The following is a 25,969-nucleotide window of genomic DNA, read 5'->3' on the forward strand; positions in this document are numbered from 1 at the left end:
TTCTTCAACACCACAGTTCAAAAGCATTAGTTCTTCAGCGCTCAACTTTCTTAATAGTCCAACTCTCACATCCATACATGACTCCTGGAAAAACCATAGCTTTGACTAGATGGACCTTTGTTGGCCAGATAATGTCTCTGCTTTTTAATATGCTAAGTTGGTCATAACTTTTCTTTCAAAGAACAAGTGTCTTTTTATTTCATGGCTGCAGTCACTATCTGCAGTGATTTTGGAGCCTAAAAAAAATAAAGTCTGTCACTGTTTCCACTGTTTCCCCATCTATTTGCCATGAAGTGATGGGACCAGATGCCAGATGCCATGATCTTAGTTTTCCGAATGTTGAGTTTTAAGCCAACTTTTTCACTCTCTTCTTTCACTTTCATCAAGAGGCTCTTTAGTAGTTCTTCGCTTTCTGCCATAAGAGTGGTGTCATCTGCATATCTGAGGTTATTGATATTTCTCCCGGCGATCTTGATTCCAGCTTGTGCTTCATCCAGCCCAGCATTTCTCATGATGTACTCTGCATATAAGTTAAATAAGCAGAGTGACAGTATACAGCCTTGATGTACTCCTTTCCCGATTTGGAACCAGTCTGTTGTTCCATGTCCAGTTCTAACTGTCCAGTTCCTGACTTGCATACAGATTTCTCAGGAGGCAGGTCAAGTGGTCTGGTATTCCCATCTCTTTCAGAATTTTCCACAGTTTGTTGTGATCCACACAGTCAAAGGCTTTGGCATAGTCAATAAAGCAGAAATAGATGTTTTTCTAGAACTCTCTTGCTTTCTTGATGATCCAGCCAATGTTGGTAAGTTGATCTCTGGTTCCTCTGGCTTTTCTAAATTCAGCTTGAACATCTGGAAGTTCACGATTTACATACTGTTGAAGCCTGACTTAGAGAATTTTGAGCATTACTTTACTAACCCTATATTAGTGATTCAAATCATTAAGTTGAATTATTCTCAACCAAAGCTTACTTGTTTTTAATACATTTTCAAATTTGAAGACTCTCCTCTGTTATTTTAAGGGGCAGCGTCTGGACCAGGTGGACTTGCGCCATAGATGTAGTCATCCTCAGTTCAGTCATCCTCTGGGTGCTATAATAAAGTAGATTGAGAATCACGCTTACAAAATAACTCCCCAAAAGGGATAATGTTGGAAAGAACCCACTGTTTCACCTGCATTAGAGAAATACATATAGACTTACTGGATTGCTTAGTCTTCATTGATATAACCAGTAACCAATATAACCATAAAATATGCGATTTTATAATTATAAGACCATTTTATATTAATAAAATATGCAATTCCTATGAAACTTCCTTGCTTGACTACTGCAAAGATCATCCTACCTACATAACTCCTTCCATTATAAAACCAAGGTTTAATTATACCTGTGATCCATGAAGGTGTTTTCTCTCCAAAAAACCAAATCACTACTGACAAAGCAAAAATCCAATGTTTATTCTGGAGTTATAAAGTAATTCGTTTTGAAAAGATCTCCATGAGTAAGCGAAAGCAATGAATTCAAATGAGCTTTCTTTTTGCAGCCACTGAAGGTGAAGTGTTGAGGATGAATCCTCAGCAGTTTGCCCAGTTTTCTATTTGCTTCCACGGGGGAGCTTGGCCATGTGTTGGGTTAGTTAACAATTCGTGTCTAAAGCTCACTAAAAGGAATTTCAGGGGTCATGTAGTTTATTGCCTGTCTGGAAGCAAGACCAGCAGGGAGTCCATTTCTCAGGGGAATTTGGCAATGGCATATATTTAAAAAAAGACCAAAGAGATATTTTCTGTGTTTTTTTTTTCTCCCTCTAAGACTATGTCTCTCTGCAGATTCTATACCCTGAATAGTATTCATTCTACTATTTAAAAACCAGTAAAAATTTCTGTGTCATGATTCTAAAAAACTTTGTCATCTTTTCCTATAGGGCTGTCAAAAGTATGCCAATGAGAAGAAAAACAAAATTAAAAGCTTTTCTGAGAAATTAAATTTCTTTTTTCTTAGGAATTTTTTTTCAGGTGGAAGAAAAATTGGGGATTTGAGGTTGCTTTCATTATTGCTCTTCAAAAATCACAAATAGCTTTTACCTTTTTCTCTTTCTTCTTTTTAAGCAGTTCAGACATTTTTATTTTAAAATAACCTTCAGTTTAGAAAAAAGGCAATGTAAAACTTCAGTAGGCCAGAGGAATCTGAATCATGTTTTAGGGCAGTTTTTCCCCAGGGATTTGGAGGACTAGGGTTAGATCTTATATCAGAATTACCAATGGCTTTTTTCAAATTGTGTTTGCTTAATAAGGGCAAGACAGAATTTGAAGGGACTGAAGTTGGTACAGGGAGGGTGGTGGTCCATTTCCTATGGAAATTGGTTATGTTGCATTTTATCAGAATTGTTTAGAGGTTCTCAAATGAATGAACATTTGTCCAGATAACCCCCTCTCTCAGGTGGCGCAGTTGGTGAAGAATCCACCTGCTAATGCAGGAGACATAAGACACACGGGTTCAATCCCTGGGTCAGGAAGATCCCCTGGAGTAGGCAGTGGCAACCCATTCCAGTATTCTTGCCCAGAGAATTCCATGGACAGAGGAGTCTGGCGGGACTACAGTCCGTGGGGTCGCAGAGAGCTGGAATCAACTGAGCATGCACTGGCTGGCTGGTGGGTCAGGGGTGGGGAGATTCTGTTGAGCATCATTGAGTAAATGAGTTTTAAGCATCAAAACTCATTTACTTCCCACCAACAAAGCTGAAAAAGGCTAGGTATTTGTCCCTACCTAGTTGCTTTTGAACTGTGGTGTTGGAGAAGACTCTTGAGAGTTCCTTGGACAGCAAGGAGATCAAACCAGTCAATCCTAAAGGAAATCAATCCTGAATATTCATTGGAAGGACTGATGCTGGAGCTAAAACTCCAATACTTTGGTCACCTGATGCGAAGAGCTAACTCATTAGAAAAGACCCTGATGCTGGGAAAGATCAAAGGCAGGAGGAGAAGGGGACAACAGTGGATGAGATGATTGGATGGCATCACCAACTTGATGGACATGAGTTTGAGTAAGCTCCGAGAGTTGGTGATGGACAGGGAAGCCTGGCGTGCAGCAGTCCATGGGGTCGCAAAGAGTCGGACATGACTGAGTGATTGAACTGAACTGAACTGATCTGTCCCCACCCCACCTCACCAGCAAAGTGTGAGAACAAGCCTCAGCTTAACCAATCACAGGCTCTCATTGAAACTTTGAATGAGGAGCTAGTGACATGGAAGGAGGACAGCTCCAGTTCCCAAGGGCAGAAGAGCCAGTGTCCAGACCTGGGGATAGAGGGCAGCAGCAGTAAAGGAACCCACCCATATCTCTGGTCCTTGTTCCCTTGTCTTGCCGACCAGTTTTGGAAACTATTCAGTGTGCTTCCAGTTCTTTTTCTGCTGCAGTCGTCCAGAGTGAGTTTCTATCACTGGTGATAAGATCCTCACGGAGAGAGGCTCTTTCTGAGATTTGAACCTGGATGTGTAGAGGTTAACGTGAGCTCCTGTGGGTGGCCTTGCTAAAGCCCAGCCTGCTCTGTCTCACCTGCTTCCGCTCAGGACACTTTTCTTGCCCAAGTCAAAGCCCAAAGGAGAATGATGTAATCACCAACAGCTCAGAGAACAGAGTCAAAGAGCATAGTTCTAAGAAAAAGATTAATGTCACCCTTTCCAGCCCTTTTAACACTGGTTTTAATTCCTGTTCTTTCATGGAGAGCAGCAGTTCTGGAAAGGCACTGGTGTCTTGAGGCTTGATGCTGGGGTTCACTTAGCCAAGCCTTGTTGAAGACAAACTTGCCAGCAGCTGACAGTTACCTTTTCCTTTTTCCTTCCCCCTCCTACACTGAATCCATTCAGGGTGCTGAAAAGTACCAACCCAGAGCTAAGGCCGGCTCTTACCTGCTAGATGTTCTGAGACGGAGCCTCTGAAAATGAGAATATAATTTATCAAACAGTGTGTGTTCAGTGATTCAGAAAGATCCATATGTGCTTTTGTTTCAGCTGCTCTAATGAGAATGTGTCAACTTCAGTTAGATTCTTCTATTATCAGGTTTGTTTGTGACTAAAGCAGAGTGGCTGCTCTCCAGGGAGGCACGGTCTTCCTGTTTTGGTGTGCTAGGTTTGCAGAAGATATTCTTCATCACTTGGGACCTATGGCCTAGGCCCGAGCCCCCTTAGGACTGTCAAAAATCGGTCTATTCTTTCCATAAGGACTTTGACAACATTCCAGCATCATTATCCACCTCTAGTACTTAGCAAGCAAAATAAAAGATCTAAGGCAAGAACTTCAAGAGTGACCAGTTTAGAGGGATGCAGGGTGGGCCGGAGCCAGAGGCTGATGCAGAACAAGAGGTCACATTGTTTAACATATCACAAGGAGATGACATTCCTTTCCAGTCTCTGCTGAAATGAAGGTCAAGTCTTCCTGTTTGGAGACAACCGGTGTCTGCAGGGGACAGAATATTTTGCAGTCAGAAAATGTGCTGTCCAGCAAATAGATGCTGAAATACATGGATGGCCATGGATTAGTATAAATGTGCCACTGAAGGAAAATGATCCCCACCCAGTTCTAGCAAAACCTTGAGCTTTTGTATAGAAAGAGAAACCCTGGGCATGAAAATGGGAATTTAGTGTGAAGCAAATAATCTTTTTCTCTTCCAGCTCAATATTCCATCTGTCTTAAGGGTGAAGGAGGCATAAGAAACTTCATGGCCAGGGAGACTAAGTAGGGTTTTTTCCATAGCAGTCAAACATTCTCTGTGTGGGGGCAGGTCTAATGGCTTATTTGTGCAGATGGTCAAGTAAGAGTAGGGGTATAGAGAAAACAGAAGGCAAGGGAATCAGGCAGAGCGCCTTTGAATGTATTTCTATGTCATCACTCTTGGGGTTTCTGAAACCAAGATTCCTTACCTTTTACTTTGGGTTGAGGTTTTCATTCTGATTCCTTCACAGGCAGTTTGCATTAGAAAAATGTGAAATTCATGGATGAAAATTCACAAATTTGCTTTGTTTCACAATTTGGTGGATGTTTCTGAATCATATCACCAGCTTCTTGGGAAACTTAACAATTGTCAGCCCTCATGAAGATATTGCAAGTGACAGCCAAAACTGTGAGTCCCTCGGGGAAAAAATAATCTCAATGATTCTAGTAAAATCTGTAATTTACCTCCTTTGTTCCTCTACTTTGAATGATATCTGTATTTTTATTGACTGCTTCCTAGTGTTGGCTGTTTAATAATATCCTGAGGGAGTCTTGAGATGGTTGACAGTTTTAGCAGATGACTAGAATTTTGACAGTATTTCTCTCACTCACCTTTCTATGTTCCAATAATAATAATACTTTTTTGAGTGCCTAGTAAGTGTTAAGCACTATGTAAGTTTTGTAACAAGCCTACTTAATGTTGGTGCTATGGCTAATTTTTTTAAACTTTTTATTTGGCATTGGGGTATAGCCAATTAACAATGTTGAGGTAGTTTCAGGTGAGCAGCAAAGGGACTCAGCCATACATATACATGTTTTCATCTCCCCCAGGGGCTTCCCGGATGGCTCAGATGTAAAGAATCTGCCTGCAATGCAGGAGATGCTGATACTACCCCTGGGTCCGGAAGATTCCCTGGAGGAGGAAATGACAACCCACTCCAGTGTTCTTGCCTGGAAAATCCCATGGACAGAGGAGCCTAGCAGGCTACAGTCCATAGGGTCGCAAAGAGTCAGACATGACAGAGCACGCATGTCGTATCATGTCATTCTCCCCCAGACCTCCCTCCTATCCAGGCTGCCACGGTGCTATAGCTCATTTGAAGGACTGAGACTTCCCTGGTGATCCAGTGATTAAGATTTTTGCCTTCCAATGAGGAGGGTGCAGGTTTGATCCCTGATTAGGGATCTAAGATTCCACATGTCTTGGGACCAAAAGCCAAAATATAAAATAGAGGCAATATTGTAAAAAATTCAATGAAGACTTTAAAAATGGTCCAATTGAAAAAAAAATCTTAAAAAAAAAGGATTGCACAACTATAGCACAAAAATTATCTAAGTGATTTCTGCACACTAGCTGTTTTCTTATTTGCTATGGTTCTGTTTTTCTGGTGGGTTTTCTGGTGGGTTTTTTTTTTCTTTTTTTTGCATGTATTCAGGGAGAGTCTTGCTGGCTTTGTGGATTGATGAATGCACAATCCTGATATTTTGCTTTTTCAACCTCTTCCTGCCATGTCAGGAGCACCTCATTCGATTTTGTAATTGTTTCTGATCCTTTTCAAGTTAAAGCTGCTTAACTCGCCCTTCAGCGGGGTATCAAAGTTGGCTGCTGGCGGCTGATAGGTATTATCAGAGGCTGCAGATCAGAAAGTGCTTCATCAAATCAATGCGCTGTGGCTCTGGACGGGCAAGCACATGGGTATTTCCTTCTATCACGGTGATGGAACGTTAGTAAGAATTAACTAATTTGCTGTCTGAATGGGAGTCTTTGATTTGAGGCCTTAGAAAACTATGCTAATACTACCTTTCATCTATTTGAAATCTTGTATTGAAATTTCCCCAAAACTCTATAAGAGTTGAGCATACGATGTTAGACATTTTCTAAATGCTGAGTGAGTTGAGTCAGAATACACAGTATGTTAATTTGATTTCTTTAATATTTACTAACATGCTGTCCAATGAATACACATATGACATGTAGGAACAACACGTTTAAAAATATGGATACAGAATGAGAAACTTGGGAAACAACTATAAGATTTTTTTTTTTTTTTTTTTTATAAGATTTTTTTAAATAAGATTTCCCCAAAATGATTATAAAATTTCCCCAAGTAAATTCTCTGGGACACAAGTGGGTCCCTGAAAAAAAAAAAACAAAGAAAGTTAAATTGTTCAATAAATTTGGAAGACAGTGCATACTTTGTTTCTTACTTGGAGAGAGGCGATGAATATTAGCGTGTAGTGGAATCTATAGCCCTCTGCAGCAGGAGATCTGGGTTTTCCTCAAGGCCATTCTTTCTCAAATGTACTTGACCCTTGAAGATTTTATTGGGTAATGCCTTTTAACGTCTCACAAAAACCACTATTTGGGAAATGCAGACAGTGAAAATGGAAAGAAAGACAAGCTTCAGCTTTCAGATGTGGATTCTTCTACTAGAGAAATTTTGAGAATGCCATTCTCTGCAGTCAGGATTAATGAGGTTCAAGCCTATGAAAGAAATTTGGGGGCAGTGTGGAAGACGTCTGTACTGATATGCACCCATCTAACAGCCTGGTATATAGTTTGGCCAGACCCATGCCTCCCCCTTGGTGACACTCTCTGTAGTTGGAGAAAAGATCCTGTGTTCACTCCCCTCCCTCAACCAAATGCAAAAGAGGGGAATAGAGACTTGTGAAAACTGAATTGTTGTTGTTGTTTAGTCACTAAGTCGTGTCCAACTCTGTGTCCCCATGGACTGTAGCCCTCCAGGCTTCTCCACATCCATGGGATTTCTCAGGTAAGACTACTGCAGTGGGTTGCCATTTCCTTCTCCAGGGGATCCTCCTGACCCAGGGATTGAATCTGTGTCTCCTGCATTGGCAGGTGGACTCTTTACCACTAAACCACAAGGAAGTTACTTACCCTCTTATTTATATTTATAAGAATTTTGATGTAGCAGAATTTTTTCCCAAAGTAAATCACATTTTTGTTGTTCAGTCACTCAGTCGTGTCTGACTCTTTGTGACCCCATGAATTGCAGCACATCAGGTTTCCCTGTCCTTCACCATCTCCCAGAGTTTGCTCATACTCATGTCCATTGAGTCAATGATGCCATCCAACCATCTCATCCTCTGTTGCTCCCTTCTTCTCTTGCCGTTAATCTTTCCCAGCATTGGGCTCTTTTCCAGTGAGTTGGCTCTTCACATCAGGTGGCCAAAGTACTGAAGCTTCAGCTTCAGCACCAGTCCTTCCAATAAGTATTCAGAGTTGATTTCCTTTAGGATTGACTGGTTTTATCTCCTTGCTGTCCAAGGGACTCTCAAGAGTCTTCTCCGGCTCTCAGTGTCATATCTTTTTGCCTTTTCATGCTGTTCATGGCGTTCTCAAGGCAAGAATACTGAAGTGGTTTGCCAGTCCTTTCTCCAAGTAAATCACATACATACATTTTTTTCCTTAATAGGAAAATACTACTTTTGAGTATTCTGTTGTTAATGCAAGTCCGAATGCCCAATGCACAGGGAAGCCAAACAAACTGAAATGTCAAGAGGTGGGGGCAGCAAAAGGTTTATTGCTTGGCCATGCAAGGAAACAGGGTGGCTCATGACCTAAAAAGCCTGGAGCTCCCAGGAAGAGTTTGGACAGCACTTTTAAAGACAGCTGGGTGAGGGAGGAGGGTCACAGAGTCTGGGATCAGCCTGGGTACTGTTCTCTGATGGTGACTGAACGAAGTGGTGTCACATGGTTATTACCTTTATCAGTCCTTGGACTACAGGAGGCCTGGGGCTATGTGCTTAGGGTGGTCAAGTAACTAAGATCTTCAATTTAGAGGGAGATGGGGGTTTTGCATCTGCAAAACAACTCAGGAAATTTTGCATTGAATACTATTTTCCAGGTACTTCAGAGAGGAACTAAAGCAGAGGATGTGGGGGAAGGCCCCTCAGGGTCCTGCTCAGTTACATTATAATCCATCAGTTTCCACAGGCCGATTTCTTTAGACCTATAGAACAAGAGAGAAATTTATATGTGTCACAATCTATTGCCTTATATTTGTTTTGAATGTGATATTGCATTTCATGCCCTATATGCTTTCCCCACCCCCTGTGATTATGTCATTCGTAGGGACTATTCCAATTAGATCGTGGTCCTTTAACGCTGGCTAAGCCAAGCTGGAAGCAAGCTGTGGGTGTCAGTTTTTATTAGCACTTTTGTTTAGACAACAGGCTTCCAAAAGGAAAAGGTGACAGGGCAGAGTTGAGGAAAGCGTAACTGTATGTCAGTAGATCAACATCTTGAGTTTTCAAAGCGGTTGTCTGTCTTTCAGCTGTCTTAGAGGAGGGAAATGGATCAGGATTTCATAATCTTGAATTCTTGGTCCATGGCCCCTCGCCAGCTTCCTCCCAGGACCCTACCCAGCTTTTAGTCTTACCAGAAGGCTTGTGATGCGCTCCCTCTGAAGGGACTTTTTAATCTGGAAGAGGACACTGTCCCCCTTGTTGAGAGGGAGTCGGGAAGGATATTCCTGGGCCTCTTGGAATCTCATTCAGCCCAATGTACTTGGAAATGAACTCGCTTGTCAGAGAACAATTGACAAAAGAAAGAAAAATCTCGATTAAATTTTGAGTCTAAAAAAAGCTGCTCTTAATCACTTCTTAAAATAGCAGTACTCTTTCATCACTAAGCCCACAAAAATGTGCAGGCCTGAAATTTGGTCAGCCTTGTTTCAGAGATATGCTTATAATGTCTGTGCAGCCGTTCACCACCTAAAATAAAACAAATCAAACACACACACACACACACACACACAACAATTAACTAGGAAAAAAAAAAGATGTTTCTTCATAAGCCCCTTCCTACGATTCCTGGTTGCTCAGGGATAATACTAGCTTTCTTTCCAGTGGAAATATTTTACTAAGAATTGTTTAGCATTCAGGCAAATCTCCAGACCAGAGATAGTCTAGGACTGTGGTATCATGTCTGTGCCCTCCAGTGAACAGTCTTCTGAGATACCCGTTGTAATTTTATTTATTTTTGGCTGTGCTGGGTCTTTGTTGCTGCTGGGGCTACTCTCTAGTTGCAGTGCACAGGCTTCTCACTGTGGTGGTTTCTCTTGTTGTGGAGCATGGGCTGTAGGGCGCAGGCTTAATAGTTGTGTGTAATAATGGTCTTTGTTGCTCTGAGGCATGTGAGATCTTCCCGGATCAGAGATCACACCTGTGTCCCCTGCATTGGCAGGCAGATTCTTTACCACTGAGCCACCAGGGAAGCCCTGATGTACCCATTAAATAGTTCTATCAGTGGGGATTGTCAAGGGCGACCCAAGCTTGAGATGCTTCTACTGTGATTTCTCTGTGGCCAAATTAATCTGCCAGCTCAAGGGCATCCAGCCTGTGTCGAAGGGAGAGACTAGAGGGAGAGACCATTCAGTAGCATTCTTTGTGGTCAGAATTTCCTTATCAAGGGTAAAATATGATATAGAAATCTGCCAAAGTTAAGGTTACTGGAACTTGGAATCACCAAAGAACATAGATAAACAGATCCATACATAGATGGGGCTTCCCAGGTGGCTCAGTGGTAAAGAATGCTAAGGGAGATGAACTCAAACCAGGAACCTAGAGAAACAGAGCTCTCCTGGGACAGAGGTTTTGTTTTAAAGAAATCGTCATGGCTCAAGCAAGGGTAGCAGTGATGGTCGGGGCCCAGGGGCAGTGGTGGTGTTTCCTACGAGTCAGGGACGAGCTCTGTCATAACCACAGGTTTCTACCCACTTAGATGGTGGGAAAGCACTGTTTTAGATGCGATGACTTTGGTAATGTAATGGCCTCCTAATCTCCATGATGCTCTTTCTTCTCATCCCTGTGCTTCACTTTCTCCCTTTGCCCCGTAGATCCCTTAAGGTAAAATATCTGGAGGGCATATCTAGTATTATTTTATTTTTAATAATATTTTTGTGTATGACCATTCCTTTGATATTTCTAAATCGTATTTTACCCTTGATAAGGAAATTCTGACCACAAAGAATGCTACTGAATGGTTTCATTCATTCTGGGGGGAGATAGCGTGTGTGGGATTTAAGTGCAAACCTGATGGCCAAGGATTGAAGGTGACCCCACAACTTCCCTGCTGGGTACACTGGACAAGTTGTTAACTCTCTGTGCCTCAATTTCTTCATCTGTAGAAGAGAGAGAATAATAGCTCTTTTCACAGGTCGTGATGAGAATTAATATTTTTAAAGTGTTTAAGACAGACCCTCGCACATAGTAAACATTGCATAAATATTTTCCTATTAATTAAGATACTCTGCACATGTTTCTATATTTCTTTATCTGGAAAGGGAGGGTGTTGGGGATTAACATTGTTAAGCATCTACTATGTGTCAGAAACTGAGCTAAAGGCATTTAGATTGCTTTACTTAATCCGCATGATAACTTACAATTCAGATATTACTCTTCCTTTACAGATTAAGAAATTAAGGTTTGCAGAGCTTAAATTGGTCACCATCATGTAGCTAGTGAGAGGTGAGCTGGAATTCAAACCCAAGATGACCTGGCATGAATACCTTGTCCCATTTTTATTTATTCCCTTTTATCTCATTCCCAGTTCTTTTTTATGATACCCCCTTGAGATGATTTTCCATTTTCCAGTGAAGAAAACCTGATGTACTCAGAATGTCCAAACCAGAATTTCTAACTCCCATGAGAACTGCCTCGAAAACTATTAGCTACGTTTTTTTTTCTGCTACAACATAAAACAAAGAGTAATGGCATGAAAAATATGACTTGACAAGATCATTTATATTATAATTTTCCCCGTATTATGAACTTTATCCCTAAAACAATACCCTTTATGGCAAAATTTAGCTTACTTTTGTTCTATTGTCAACTGCAAAAATTACATTTTAGTTTTTTGGGTTTCTTTGTGTTCAGAGAGCTTGTGAGCAAATATTTCTACACAGAAGAAAACCCCAAACTGAGAAGATTAATTCATAGTAAGTCAAATCTGATGCTAAGATAGTTTGATCTGAGATTACCATTGACTACAAATTGCCATCTGTGCTTATTTGTTAAAGATGTCAAGTGTAATTAATTCAGTGGACCCACTATTTGACAACCTCTGTTAACAGGATTTGCAGAATACATACCGGTATGTTAATTTTCAAATTAGAGCTGCTAAGTGTTTGTTGGTTTTGCAAAGATAGCTGCTTCCCTCCTCTGACCAAACTTCAAAAGGCCCATAAGGGGAAAAGAAGTGATCTTTTATTAAAGATGTTCTATATGCTGTGCTGAGTACTTTGACCCATGTAACCCTAATTCATCCTCCATACTTTCCTGTAAGGGGGCAGTTATTAGCTTCTTCAGTGAAAAAAAGATCCCAGAAAGCTTTTCTTTCAGACCCCATGAGATGGGATAACTCTGACTTGAGCCTTTATGTTCAAGACTCATCATTAACATGTAGGGACTTCCCTGCTGGTCCAGTGGGTTAAGACTCCTCGTTTTCACTGCAGGGGGTACAGGTTTGATCTCTGGTCACACAACAAGGATCCTGCATGCTGTGCAGGCAGCCAAAAATAAATAAATAAATAGAAGTAAAAGACTCATTATTAACATGTATTTGCAAACCTGATATTCCTTTTCATGTTCTAGGGGGAAATAGAGGACAGAAAGAGGGAATCACCTTGTCACTCATGTATTTCCCAGTCACCTTCAATGGTCAAAACCCTTAAGTCCTCAAGAGACTCATGTCCTTGGACAAAGGCTAAAGGACGAAAGCCGGCAGACTGATCTTGTTCATATTTCAGTCAGGGAGGAATACTCTCTTGGGTAGAAGCAACAGAAAGTGGAAAGGAAAAGAGAGACTGGCGCACCACTATTTGTGAACAGGATCAGAAACAGAACACTGACAGTAGAAGGCAAAACCCGGGCTCAAATCAGAATACTGAAAGAAAGCCTTGACCCCGAACCTGTTCCTATTCCCCTAAACTTCCGCCCAAGGCCTACCTCATTTTGCATATTTCCCAGCACCCCACCATTAGTCCTGTGGCCAGAGCCCCTACACTAGTTTGTAGAAGCCCCCTGAGTGTCCTGGGTTAGAGAGGGTCACCCCATTGTCAGGCCTCAGAAGGTAGAAGGGGAAGTCCAAGTCCCACTGCAGTAGGGAAATAAAATGCTTTTCTGATACTTCAACTTTAAACGGAATTTATTTCCCATGGTATAATTGTAAGAAATGGTGTATAGACTCTGAAGTATTATTGGAGTTAAGCTCCAGCAACAATTTGCAAGAAATGGTTTTGTTTTGTTTTTATGAACTGGCCTGGGAACCTAACAACTGCAAACAACATAATTTTCTAAGAAAGTGTCTTCCTAATTTCCTATTTTTAAAAAATTAAAAATATATCATAAGTTGGGTCTAGCTGAAAGTTAATGAACTATGGGAAGGACAATCAAAAGAATCTTAAAAATTTCCCCAAATAGGGAAAATAGGAATGTAACAATCAGAAATGGTTCACAAAAGGAGATGCTAAAATTGGGGCAAAATGGAGGAAAAAAAACTTAATGTACTTTGAAATGATTAAGTAATTTACAAAACACATTAATCTTCAAATTTCTGACATTATGAAATCAACCCTGAATATTCATTGGAAGGACTGATGCTGAAGCTGAAGCTCCAATACTCTGGCCACCTGATGAGAAAAGCTGACTCATTAGAAAAGACCCTGACACTGGGAAAGATTGAAGGCAGGAGGAGGTGACGACAGAGGATGAGATGATTGGATGGCATCACCGACTCAATGACAGGAGTTTGAGCAAGCTCTGGGAGATAGTGACGTACAGGAAGCCTGGAAGTACATGGAAGTCCATGAGGTCCCAAAGAGTCAGACTCGACTGAGCGACTGAACAACAATTAGCATTTATCTCGGATAACATACATCTACCATGAGATAAAATACACATCAAATATATGAATCCTTTATTCATTTACCAGTTTACTTTTATTTAAAATTTTGTGTATTTATATTAGACACATGTGCAAATGTGTACTATAGTTTTTTCAGAAACAAATTTGTAGTATTAAATATGCATCAAAGTTCTTAAATCATGCCTCTTACTTTTTATAATCTTTCCATATCCCCATTATCCACATTTTACTTTTGTAATTTTCAGAATTGTCTGAACTTTTGCTAAGTGAGGGTTTTCCTCTATGTTTTTATTTCTGGTTTCTGCATTTTACTGGACCTTAAATTTATGTACAGTCATAAGCTAAAAAGAAAAAAAAATCCTTGCTTACTTTCTAGGCAAGGTATGGTAACTGAGGAAATACTTGCTGTTCCTTTAATATTTTTCTACATAATTGGATCTATTTTAGCAGTCTGAGCTATTGCAGCTATTATGAACTGAACAATGGAGGAAGGCCAATTATTCCAAAGCTGCATTTAACTGTGGCTCACCTTATACTGCTATCGCTCTTCAAAATCAACTACAACCCAACATGCATTTTCTGAAGAATTCAAAAGGCAGGCAGATCAACACCATGAAACAGCGTCATTTTAAAGTGTAGCATTAGACATTAAGAATCTTGGACCATCTGTGCTGTCATTCTGCTTCTTAGAGTTCCTGGCCAGTGGTACTCTTAACTACATTTTAAAAATGCAGATTGATGGTTAGGAACTATATCAAAGAATTTTTGTTCATAAAAATCTTCTATATGAGAGGCATGTTCTCATATATCCTGTGTATTCAATATAGATGAGTCCTCCCAAAATTAGCCTCAAAATTGGCTTGAGCAAACAGCTGTAAGAATTAGGGGAAGTGCATATGCCAAGATGAAAATCCAAATGAAAGGTACCAGTTGAAAGAGACTGGAAAATTGGGTAATAAAATTCAGTTTAAAAATAGCAAGTGGGTAACATAGACTGCTGATATGGCTTCTGTGTGTCCAGGATTGATGCCGCTGAAGCAAACCTGATACCCAGGAGCTCCTAAGCTAACTGAGTGACTTCTTTTTGCCGTAAGAAAAATGGCAGCTTGAGTGATGTTTGTCTTCAGCACCTCCTTACTTTATGTGACTCCCATCATTGCTCATCTCAACACCTTATTTCAGTTTCCTGAGTGCTTGAGATCCCTCCACTTCTTCCATCCTCCGTGGTAAGTATCCCAGCTCCTTGATCTTTCTTACCCCTCAAAGCGTATCTGAAATGCATTCAGTTCCCTTAGGGCACGTCTCCCACTGAGGTAGTAGCACAGCATGACTTGGGAATCAGACAAGCCTTCCAAATTCTGGCTTGGATACTTACTAACTGTGAGACCTTGAGTGATATATATAACCCTTTTGAGCATCATGTTCAAAAGTAAAATGAGCGTTAATAGTAGGAGGAGCTAACAAGATTGTTGTATTACAACATAGTATATTTGAAGTGCTTGGTATTATATCTGAAAAGGTCTAGTAAATAAAAGATACTGTAAATGATTTGATAACATACAGTAAAAAGAACCCAGACTCTTACATTAGTGAAAAATCTAGCAAAAAACATACAAGTACTCTATAAGAAAAATTACAAAACTTTATTGGGAGAAAGGAAGGAAGATCTAAATAAATGGAGTGATATGCCATCTACTTGGATTGAAAGAGTTGACATAGTAAGGATTTAAATTTTTCCCAAATCAGTCTCAATATTCAATGAAATCCCAATTAAAACCCCAAGAGACTGATTTTCATTTTAACCAGCTGATATTAAACTTTTAAAGAAATAAAAAAATTCCCAAGAATATTCAAGGCACACTGAAAGAAGAGTTATGAGGAAAGAGGATTTCTTCTGCCAAATATCTGGCATGACTGTGTGGAATTGTTGCAGATAGAGAGACTCCTGAAAAAGAATAAGGATACCCAAAACAGACTCAGGCATAAACTGATATGATTTGTGACAAAGGAGGTAGTCCAGAACAATTGGGGAAATGATGGTCTTCTTGTTAAATAATGCTGGTTTAACAGTATCTAAATGTGACAAGAAGGCTTCTATGATCGCTCAGCGGGTAAAGAATCTGCCTGCAATGCAGGAGACACAGGAGATATGGGTTCAATCCCTGGGTCAGGAAGATCTCCTAGAAGAAGAAATGGCAACCACTCCAGTATTCTTGCCTGGAGAATCTCATGGACAGAAGAGCCTGGCTGGCAGTCAGGGGTCACAAAGAGTCAGACACGGCTGAGTGCCTGAGCACAGCACAGACGTGAAAAGAATCAAACTGGACCCCTTCCTCACACCACACACAAAATCAGCTTCGTGTGGGTTATAAGCTTAAGTGTGAGAACAAACATTTTAAAGTGCTTAATCAAATTCATGAAAAGGCACCACAAATAGTGTGAAATTACAAGCCACAGAAGGAAATGACATCTGCAACATATAATCAACATAGATTTGTATCCACAAATCAGTTAGAAAAAGGCAGACAACCCAATGAAAAAAATGAGCAAAAGTCTTAAATAAGCACTTCACAAAGAAGGAAATCTAAACAAAGAATAAGAATATGCCAAGATGCTCAAGTTCATTAATAATTGGAAAGTACAAGCCGAGATCCTAAGGCACACACAGGAGGAGCAAAATTAAAACTCTTATAATAACAAATGTTGGCTGGGATGTGGAGAGCTCTCATACACTGTTGGTAGGAGTAGAAATTAGTACAATTACTTTGGAAAACAGTTTACATTTTCCGGTAAAATTGGAGCTACACATACTTCGCAATATAGCACTCCTACTCCTGGATATATCCCTAGAGAAATGCACACAACTGTGTCTCAGGAGATGTATAAGAGTGTTCCAAGCAGAATTTTGATAATGATCTTCAACTGTAAATGAACCAAATGTCCATTAACAGTAAAATGGCCATAAACATTAAGTGAATGACTGAATTGTGGTACACCCATTAGCACATTGCAATTCTACAGCAATGTAAAAGGAGAAAATAGAGGGTTTCTGGCGGGGAGGAAGAATCTTATAAACACAATACTGATCAAAAGAGCAAGGCACGTAAGAATGCATACAGCTTATTTTTAATTGATATAAAATTGAAAAACAAGAGAAAGCACATTTCATAGGGAATAAAACTATAAGGAAGCTAGGAGAGTTAGGACTACCCTAGGAGAGCTAGGAGAGCTGGGACAGGACCTCCCACCAGAATAATCAGGGCAGTGGTTGCCTCTTTGAATAGGAAGTGTCACAGTGGGGACTTCAGAGGAGCAACCAATATTTCATTTTAAATCTTGGACATTGGTTACAAGCATATTTACTACATAATTATACATTACAATGTATGTTTGTGTCCTTTTTCATTCTTCTTTGTGTGTGTAATATGTCAAAATAAAAAAGAAATTAAAAAAAAATATGCCCACCAGAAAGAGAATCATGGTGGTACCATTTTAGAATTAAAATTAAGTGCTGTTATTATCCAGCCTCTGTGCTTTGAACATAAAACCAATGTCATGCTGACATATTGAGCAACTTTACAAGTGTCATTGACAAACTATATTTAATGTTAAATAGCAAGATAACTTATATAAATTAAGCACTTACTAGGTCCCAGACAATGTGCTAAGGGCCCAACACACATGAGCTTATTTAATCCTCGCCATAATGCTGGGAGGTAAGTGTTATGATTGTTTTACAAATGAAGGTAATGTATGTTTGTCAGAAAAGTGTGTAAAGTCACTCAGATTGAGGAAATGGCAGAGGTAGACTCCAACCCAGGGCAGTCTGACGGTCCAGCTGGCTTGCTGAGCCTATTGTCCTGTTTTCCTCCTTTGTGAACATTTAGACTTGGTCATTAATAACAAAATCTTGAACATAACCATATGATTGCTATACAGAGATGGTTCCAACAGCCTGGCATTCATTCATCCCATAGACATCTACATGCCAAGCTCCATGTTGGACTTTGTGGCTACAAAGAGGGAAATGACACCAGCCCTCCCCTCGGAGCTCCTGATCTGGGAAGAGTCTAGTAAGTAAACAAATAAACAAACCCAGTAGTCTATGGGTTTCTAAAGTGTAGTGAGGACACTCAAGGCTGGAAGAAGGAAATAGATAAAGGTAAGTTCAGTTCAGCTCAGTCGCTCAGTCATGTCCGACTCTTTGTGACCCATGAATCTGATGGCCTCCCTGTCCATCACAAACTCCTGGAGTTTACTCAAACTCATGCCCATCGAGTCGGTGATGCCATCCAGCCATCTCATCCTCTGTCGTCCCCTTCTCCTCCTGCCCCCAACCCCTCCCAGCATCAGGGTCTTTTCCAGTGAGTCCATTCTTCACATGAGGTGGCCAAAGTATTGGAGTTTCAGCTTCAGCATCAGTCCTTCCAATGAACACCCAGGATTTAGAGAAGATGCTTTAAACCATATCCTTTTAACCAACCAACCAACCTTTATTACCTATCCTTCTTTATTACCTACTTCTATACTTGTCTCCAGTTACTTTGGAGCTAACTTTATCCCATAACTTGCTTTTTAACTGGACTCCAAGTTTTTCCATTCTTTGTTTTAGAAGGTGTGATTTTTTTTTAGTTCCTCTTCTTTCTACCCTCACGCCCCACCCCCCCCCCCCCCCCCCCCCCCCCCCCCCGCCCCCGCCAAGCTCGAATACCTCTACTCCCCTCCTGCTCCCTCTCCTCTGCTTCCCCCTCGTTCAGCTTAAGTCATACCTTGTCCCTTAATGCCTGGATCAAGTACACCTTTCTCTAAATCTCATGCTACCCCTCCCCCCTACTCTGGAAGTGAGTGCTATCTTTCTGACATCCTTCCACTTTTTTTTTTCTCATTTATTTTTATTAGTTGGAGACTAATTACTTTACAATATGGTAGTGGTTTTTGCCATACATTGACATGAATCAGCCATGGATTTACATGTATTCCACATCCCGATCCCCCCTCCCGCCTCCCTCCCCATCCCATCCCTCTGGGTTTTCCCAGTGCACCAGCCCTGAGTACTTCTCTCATGCATCCAACGTGGACTGGTGGTCTGTTTCACCCTTGATAGTATACTTGTTTCAATGCTGTTCTCTCAGAAATCCCACCCTCGCCTTCTCCCACAGAGTCCAAAAGTCTGTTCTGTACATCTGTGTCTCTTTTTCTGTTTTGCATATAGGGTTATCATTACCATCTTTTAAATTCCATATATATGCGTTAGTATACTGTATTGGTCTTTATCTTTCTGGCTTACTTCACTCTGTATAATGGGCTCCAGTTTCATCCATCTCACTAGAATTGATTCAAATGAATTCTTTTTAATGCTGAGAATATTCCCATTGGTGTAATAGTACCACAAGCTTCCTTATCCATTTCGTCTGCTGATGGGCATCTAGGTTGCTTCCATGTCCTGGCTATTATAAACAGTGCTGCGATGAACATTGGGGTGCACGTGTCTCTTCAGATCTGGTTTCCTCGGTGTGTATGCCCAGGAGTGGATTGCTAGGTCATATGGCAGTTCTATTTTCAGTTTTTTTAAGGGAATCTCCACACTGTTCTCCATAGCGGCTGTACTAGTTTGCATTCCCACCAACAGTGTAAGAGGGTTCCCTTTTCTCCACACCCTCTCCAGCATTTATTGCTTGTAGACTTTTGGATAGCAGCCATCCTGACTGGCATGTAATGGTACCTCGTTGTGGTTTTGATTTGCATTTCTCTGATAATGAGTGATGTTGAGCATCTTTCCATGTGTTTGTTGGCCATCTGTATGTCTTCTTTGGAGAAATGTCTGTTTAGTTCTTTGGCCCATTTTTTGATTGGGTCATTTATTTTTCTGGAATTGAGCTTCAGGAGTTGCTTGTATATTTTTTAGATTAATCCTTTGTTGCTTCGTTTGTTATTATTTTCTCCCAATCTGAGGGCTGTCTTTTCACCTTGCTTATAGTTTCCTTTGTGGTGCAAAAGCCTTTAAGTTTAATTAGGTCCCATTTGTTTATTTTTGCTTTTATTTCCAGTATTCTGGGAGGTGGGTCATAGAGAATCCTGCTGTGATTTATGTCAGAGAGCGTTTTGCCTATGTTCTCCTCTAGGAGTGTTATAGTTTCTGGTCTTACATTTAGATCTTTAATCCATTTTGAGTTTATTCTTGTGTATGGTGTTAGAAGGTGTTCTGGTTTCATTCTTTTACAAGTGGTTGACCAGTTTTCTCAGCACCACTTGTTAAAGAGGTTGTCTTTTTTCCACCTTCCACTTTTTATGTATGTTATTTTTATAGCCTTATCACATAGTTACTCTTGTATCATAATTATTTATGTGCATGTTTTGTCCCCCCTGCTAGAGTGCAAGTTCCTTTAGCCCAGAGACCATGATTAATTTCTCTTCGTGTTCATCTGCTTTGCTAGATAGAAATGGACACATAACCAGAGCTTAGAGGTATTTTGGCAGCAACATGACTGAACTTTTTGGTAGTTGAATGGGTCTTCTGGAGCAAAGGCATCATAAATACTGTAATAACAACTTATAGTATGTTAACATTTTAAGACATTTTTAGATGGGACAAATGGAATCTACAAAGAGGGATGGTATTCATAGATGAAAGACTATTGAAATTATTTATGAAAATACTTTCTCCTTTTGCAAGAAACGTCATTTATGAAGTAACAGCCAAGTTTTCACAAGTATAGACTATGGAAAGGATGGCTAATCACCATTGATCTATGTTACCCTGCTCATGAATTCAACCATTAGCAGCAATAATTATGGAATTTAGAACATAGTATATGTAAAATACCACATTACTTTATATTTGTGATTGTTTTATTTTTGCTTGTGATACGGGATAAGGTCACTGAAATCCTTCCAATATTCTGCATTGGAAAGTGCTTCTATTTCTGTTTCTTAAGTGGATTTTGTCTCATTTCTTTATTACAGCTTTTTCTGTGTTTTTCTCTATTGGAAAAGTTTTCCAGCTGCTAGACCTACAGGGTAGGTAGAAAATTTGATGAGAATTTATGAAAGCTTGATGACCTTTAGAGATCTTGCCTTGAAATTTCCTTTTGTTTTTTAAATGTTTGATGTTAAATGGTTCTGAGGGAGCTGCACTGTGTAGCTACCCAAAAGTTCAATGTAACACACTCAAGTAAACTGTTTCAGAGGTGTACATCTAAAAGAGAATGATTGATAGAAAAGATGCAACTTTTAATGAAGGCCAATAGGAAGATAGCTGCAATTCCAAATTTCTCATTTCCCTGATGGTGTCCAGGGATACCTCACACCTTCTCCCTGGAACCGTTTGAATTCCTCCTGTGGTTGAAACTCTGATCTCCCTAGTCTCAGCCTCATACATGGCTGTTGCCCTCATGACACCATAGACCAAAACTGGATATTGTCTCTTGGTTGGGCTCTTCCAGAGATCCCTTGGGATACTTTATCAGTGGGTCTTTAAGGAAGTACAGGGAGAGAGGTAGGTATAGACAGCAGTCCTAGGTCTGGGCCTCATGGCAAATTGGAGCATTTTCCGTATATAAAATCAGTCTGGTGGCTCACCCAGAAGAAGCTCATCAACTGCTTTTTGCAGTGGCTTCCAACCACTTTTGATCCTTCAGTGGTCAAAAAAATAGAGCATGTCCCCAATATATATATTTTTAATGTATGCAAAAATAGAAATGAAGAAGCAATGAGATAAATAAGTGCAAATAAGAGTTCTACTATTTTCTTCTAATGTCACAATGGATCATCTTGCAGACCCCACCTTGGGCATCACTGCTTGCATGGTGATCCACTGTTCCATGGTAAAGTGTGTCTCAGCAGTCTCTTCTGCTGCTCCTGGGCTAAGAGCTAATGTCTCTCCATGTCATGGTTCCTCCTACCATGGCTTTGTGTCTCTCCACGTTTTGCTTTGCCTCTTGTAGTGCTGATTCACTCTGGATGCATCATACAAACTCCATTAAGAAATGGATCCAGGGAACTTTCCTGGCAGTCCAGTGGTTGAGACTTCACCTTTCAATGCAGGGGGCCCAGGTTCGATCCTTGGTTGGGGAGCTAAGATCCCACATGTCTTGCAACCAAAAAAGAAAAAAAACCAAACAAACAAAAACCATAAGACAGAAGCAGTATTGTAACTAATTCAATACAAGCTTTAAAAAAAAAGAAACAAGTTCACTACTCTGTGTGGAACTCTTCTCTGGACAGAGCTTTCTGGCCAGGCCCCAGGAGGACCACTGACCAGCTTAGATAGCTTTGTGGAATTGGGAGTTTGGCCATGGTGAAGCCATCTACAGCCTGGGTTATGGATCTATGATTATTAATCCTGATGCAATTCTTCCTTTCTTGTTTGGTCCACAGCTTCAAACAACCCCCAGCCCATCAACTGCAGAGCCACAATTTGTGTATGAAGCCCACTAAGGGGAGGCCCCCCTACTTCTGTCTCCCGATGTCCCCAGTAAAGAAACACTCATTCAATCCACTTTTTGTTAATACAAGTCCCTTCCCCTGGGAAGGAAATACAAGTTTTCAGGATAATCTGGCACATCTCAGGGTGAGTCCTCTTGGCATATTTAACCCTTCTCCAGGAGGTATAAGGGTGAACCTTTGCCTGCCTTTCCCTCCTCGTTGAGAATTTTAGATCTAGAACCACCTGATGGCAAGAATTTTTCTGGGTCTTCTTTCTTCCCAGAGCCTATGGATATTTGTCCAGACTGCATCCATGGCACAGGGCTCAAGGTGTATACATGTGCTGTGTGTCCTGGAGAAGATGAGGCTGCTTCCGGCTCTGCTCCGTCTGTGTGATGCAGGGAGCATGGGGCTAAGAGCCTGGGCTCTGCAGCTGGCCTGCCCATGGACCAGGGTCAGCCACACGTTCGTGCCGTGATGTTAACATTTCACTTATCTCTTTGTGCCTTGGTTTCCTTCTCTGTGAAATGGCAATGATGATAGAACTTGTCTCATAGGATTATTGTAAATTAAGGTACAAATGCTGAGACTTCCCAGGTGGTCCAGCAGTGAAGATTCTGCCCTTCCAATGTAGGGGGTGCAAATTCTACCTCTGGCTGGGTAGCTAAGATCCCATGTGTCCCATGGCCAAAAAATAAAAGCCCAAATAAAAAAAAAAAGCCCCCCCCAAAAAAAAACCCTCTGTGACTGTGGTGATAGTTGCACAACTGTCTAAATATACCAAAAATCACTGAATTATGCAAGTAAAGCAAGTAAATTGTATGGTATTTAAATTATAACTCAATAAAAAATTTTAAAACGGATGCAAATGCGTATTACAGTTAGCATTCAATAAATTCCTAAGAGGAATAATAGCTTTTGTGTGTGTTTTTTTTTTCCAGTCAAGGAGGGTTTATTAGACTTCTCGCTGAAACCACCAAAGATGGACAAAGTGGATGGATGCACTTAGTTACCTGTAAAATGCAGGAACAGCAAGCTGGGCTGGGCCCTGTTCACTGCTCTGTCCTCAGTACCAAACCTCATCCCTGGTACAATGTAGACACTCAATAAATATTTGTTATTGGTCTAGAAAATGTTAGGAGATACAGTTACATAAAAGTAAGTATTCCTTAATGGATTTTAATAAATTTTTCTCTGCTGAAAGAAAATGCAGTGATGCTAATAGACTCTGGGAATGTGCAGTGAGGATCATTTCCATTTACTGACTGCCTCCCTCTCCCCCAGACAGATATATTACATAATACACATAAAGTCCTCAGAGGTAGATATTAGTAATCACATTTTGCCAGTGGGAAACTGAACTTCACACAGTTTGTGACCTTCATGAGGGTGACAGGGTTCTAGGTGACAGAAAGGGGATGTGAACCCAGGCTACACAGATGGCTCTGAAGTCAGAGACTTTTCTGTTTATTTATTTCCCAGTGATAAGGACAGCTTAGACGAAGAACTGCTCTCTAGTGCCTCAAGCATCCAGAACTTTGAGATGAAGAGCCAGTCACTCTGGGATGTAGGGTCCTCATGCTTCCTAGATGTGCACCCACCATCATTGAGTTCCTAAACTGGTCATCAGAAACTGGTGTTTATCCAAACAGAACTAAGAGGCAGACAAATTGCTACATTAAATTCAATTGCTTGATGAACTTTTCACCCTAGGCTTGTCTTGTTTGATATTTCTTCTCTTAAAAAATGCAGAATTTAGTTGATACATTACACAAGAACGATCAAAACTCAAGAGATGTAAAATATATATTGGGGAGCAAGGAGAAAACTGCAGAGAGTGTAGAATGGGGTGGTTAATTTCAGGCTTTCATTAGCATCTGCAAAAAAAGGTTAAAGCCTACTTACCTTCAAACCAAAGGGGAGTTTGCAGGAAGCATTATTTAATGTTTTTAAAAAATAGGGTTTTAAATTATTAAGATAAATGCTAAAAATAGCTAAGCAATAAACCCCTTTTAAATATTTTACCAAAGTATATTGCTCACATGCCTTATATTCAGACTGTGTCCTGATTTGGATATTTCATGTTTCTACAGTTTACTTTGTAGATCACTAATCAAAATTAAATAGTGTCTATGCCTAATTACAATGATCATTTTTCACACACTGCAAAAAGAATGGAAATCTTGGAAATAAATGCTTTTGCTCAGAATGAATTCTGTCTGAAATAATACACTGATGAGTGATTTGTTGAGATAATATGATATAAGTGGTTGCCACTGGAATTAATTAGGCTTCCCTGATAGTTCAGTTGGTAAAGAATCCGCCTGCAATATGAGAGACCTGGATTCAATCCCTGGGCTGGGACGATCCCCTGGAGAAGGGAATGGCTACCCACTACAGTATTCTGGCCTAGAGAATTCCATGGACTGTATAGCCCATGGGGTCACAAAGAGTCGGACACGACTGAGCAAATTTCACTTCACTGGAATTAATGGGATGAAATGAAACTGGAAAATTTGGGATGAATATCCAGAAAATTCATCCCAAATTTTCCAGTTTCATATAGTTGCTCCAGTATTCTTGCCTGGAAAATTCCATGGAGGAAGAGCCTGGTAGGCTACAGTCCATGGGGTCACAAAGAGTTGGACACGACTGAGCGACTTTTCACCATTCACCATCCAGAAAATAGAAGGTTAGAAGGTTATAAACTTTTATTAGACTGTGTGAACTTCTTCTTGGGGAATAGGTAAAAGTCCTGGGCATTTATATTAAGCTTCAACACCAAAAGAGACTATTCAGCAGGAAAGATTTAAGTCTTTCTAAATACCATTCAAGAGTATTATGAAGCATACTTCTAATGTCCCTTAGATCCTAAGCAGGTAAGACTTTGATATCTCTGATAAAAAACATTGAATTTTAATGCACCACAAGTAATTATTCTCCTAAGTAATTTCCTTTAGAAGTATAAATTGTCTGGCTCTATCTACTTCTAGGGAAGTGGGAAGTATTAGTCGCTCAGTCACATCTGACTCTTTGCAACCCCGTGGACTGTAGCCTGCTAGGCTCCTCTGTCCACGGGATTCTTCAGGCAAGAATACTGGAGTGGGTTACCATTTCCTTCTCCAGAGGGTCTTACCAACCCAGGGATCAAACTTGGATCTCCTGCATTGCAGGCAGATTCTTTACCACTTGAGCCACCAGGGAAGAATATTTTTTTCTTGAGAAACTATGATCTGATCTTGTGGGGCTATAGAGCTGAAGGCAGGAACTTGACCTCTCTGGGTGAATTTGCTCAAGGATCTCTTGAGAATCCTTAAGTCACAGAAACACAAACACCTCCAACCTGGATTCAGTGCAGTCTTATTCAACTCATAGGCCATCTCTCTGGACTTCTTTAAGTTCCCAGTGGCCCTAATGAGCAATCAAGATTGAGAACCACTGCCAGGAGAAGAAGTGAAGTCGCTCAGTCATGTCCAATTTTTTGCGACCCTATGAACTATAGCCTGCCAGGCTCTTCTGTCCATGGGATTTTCCAGGCAAGAATACTGGAGTGGGTTGCCATTTCCTTCTCCTGTTTCTTGCCTGCAGTACAAACCTGGGTCTACTCTCCTGGTTCTCTCGAGCCTTGGATTACTGCTTCTGCACTTTTGCCTGAACTCAAGGAAAATGATGTCTACGATACCTCTACCAAGGTTCTTAACTGTGATGGTTAATTTTATGTGTCAATATGACTGAACCATGGGTGCCCAGGTTAGTCATTGTTTGTGGGTGTGTCTTTGAGGGTATTTCTGGATGAGCTTAATGTTTGAATCAGTGGACTCACTACAGTGGACCGCCCTCCCCAAGTAGTTAGGGATCATCCAATCTGTTGAGAACAAAAGGCAGAGGAAGGAGAAATTTGTTGCTCTCTCATATTTTCCCCCTGCCTCACTGATTGAGCTGGG

The 25,969-nt window shown here is 40.6% G+C and overlaps 1 long non-coding RNA gene across 1 annotated transcript in view; it reads left to right on the plus strand.

The window, feature by feature from the left end:
• Positions 1-22,732, plus strand: part of LOC122448879 — a 115,203-nt gene extending 92,471 nt beyond the window's left edge. Inside the window, exons 4-8 of the long non-coding RNA XR_006271803.1 lie at positions 14,623-14,827; positions 17,579-17,674; positions 20,565-20,618; positions 21,978-22,170; positions 22,309-22,732. This is a non-coding gene — a long non-coding RNA (uncharacterized LOC122448879). The remainder of the gene's footprint in view (positions 1-14,622; positions 14,828-17,578; positions 17,675-20,564; positions 20,619-21,977; positions 22,171-22,308) is intronic.
• Positions 22,733-25,969: the final 3,237 nt, after the last annotated feature.

The sequence above is a fragment of the Cervus canadensis genome, chromosome 10, assembly GCF_019320065.1.
Source record: "Cervus canadensis isolate Bull #8, Minnesota chromosome 10, ASM1932006v1, whole genome shotgun sequence".
NCBI classification, from domain to species: Eukaryota; Metazoa; Chordata; class Mammalia; order Artiodactyla; family Cervidae; genus Cervus; species Cervus canadensis.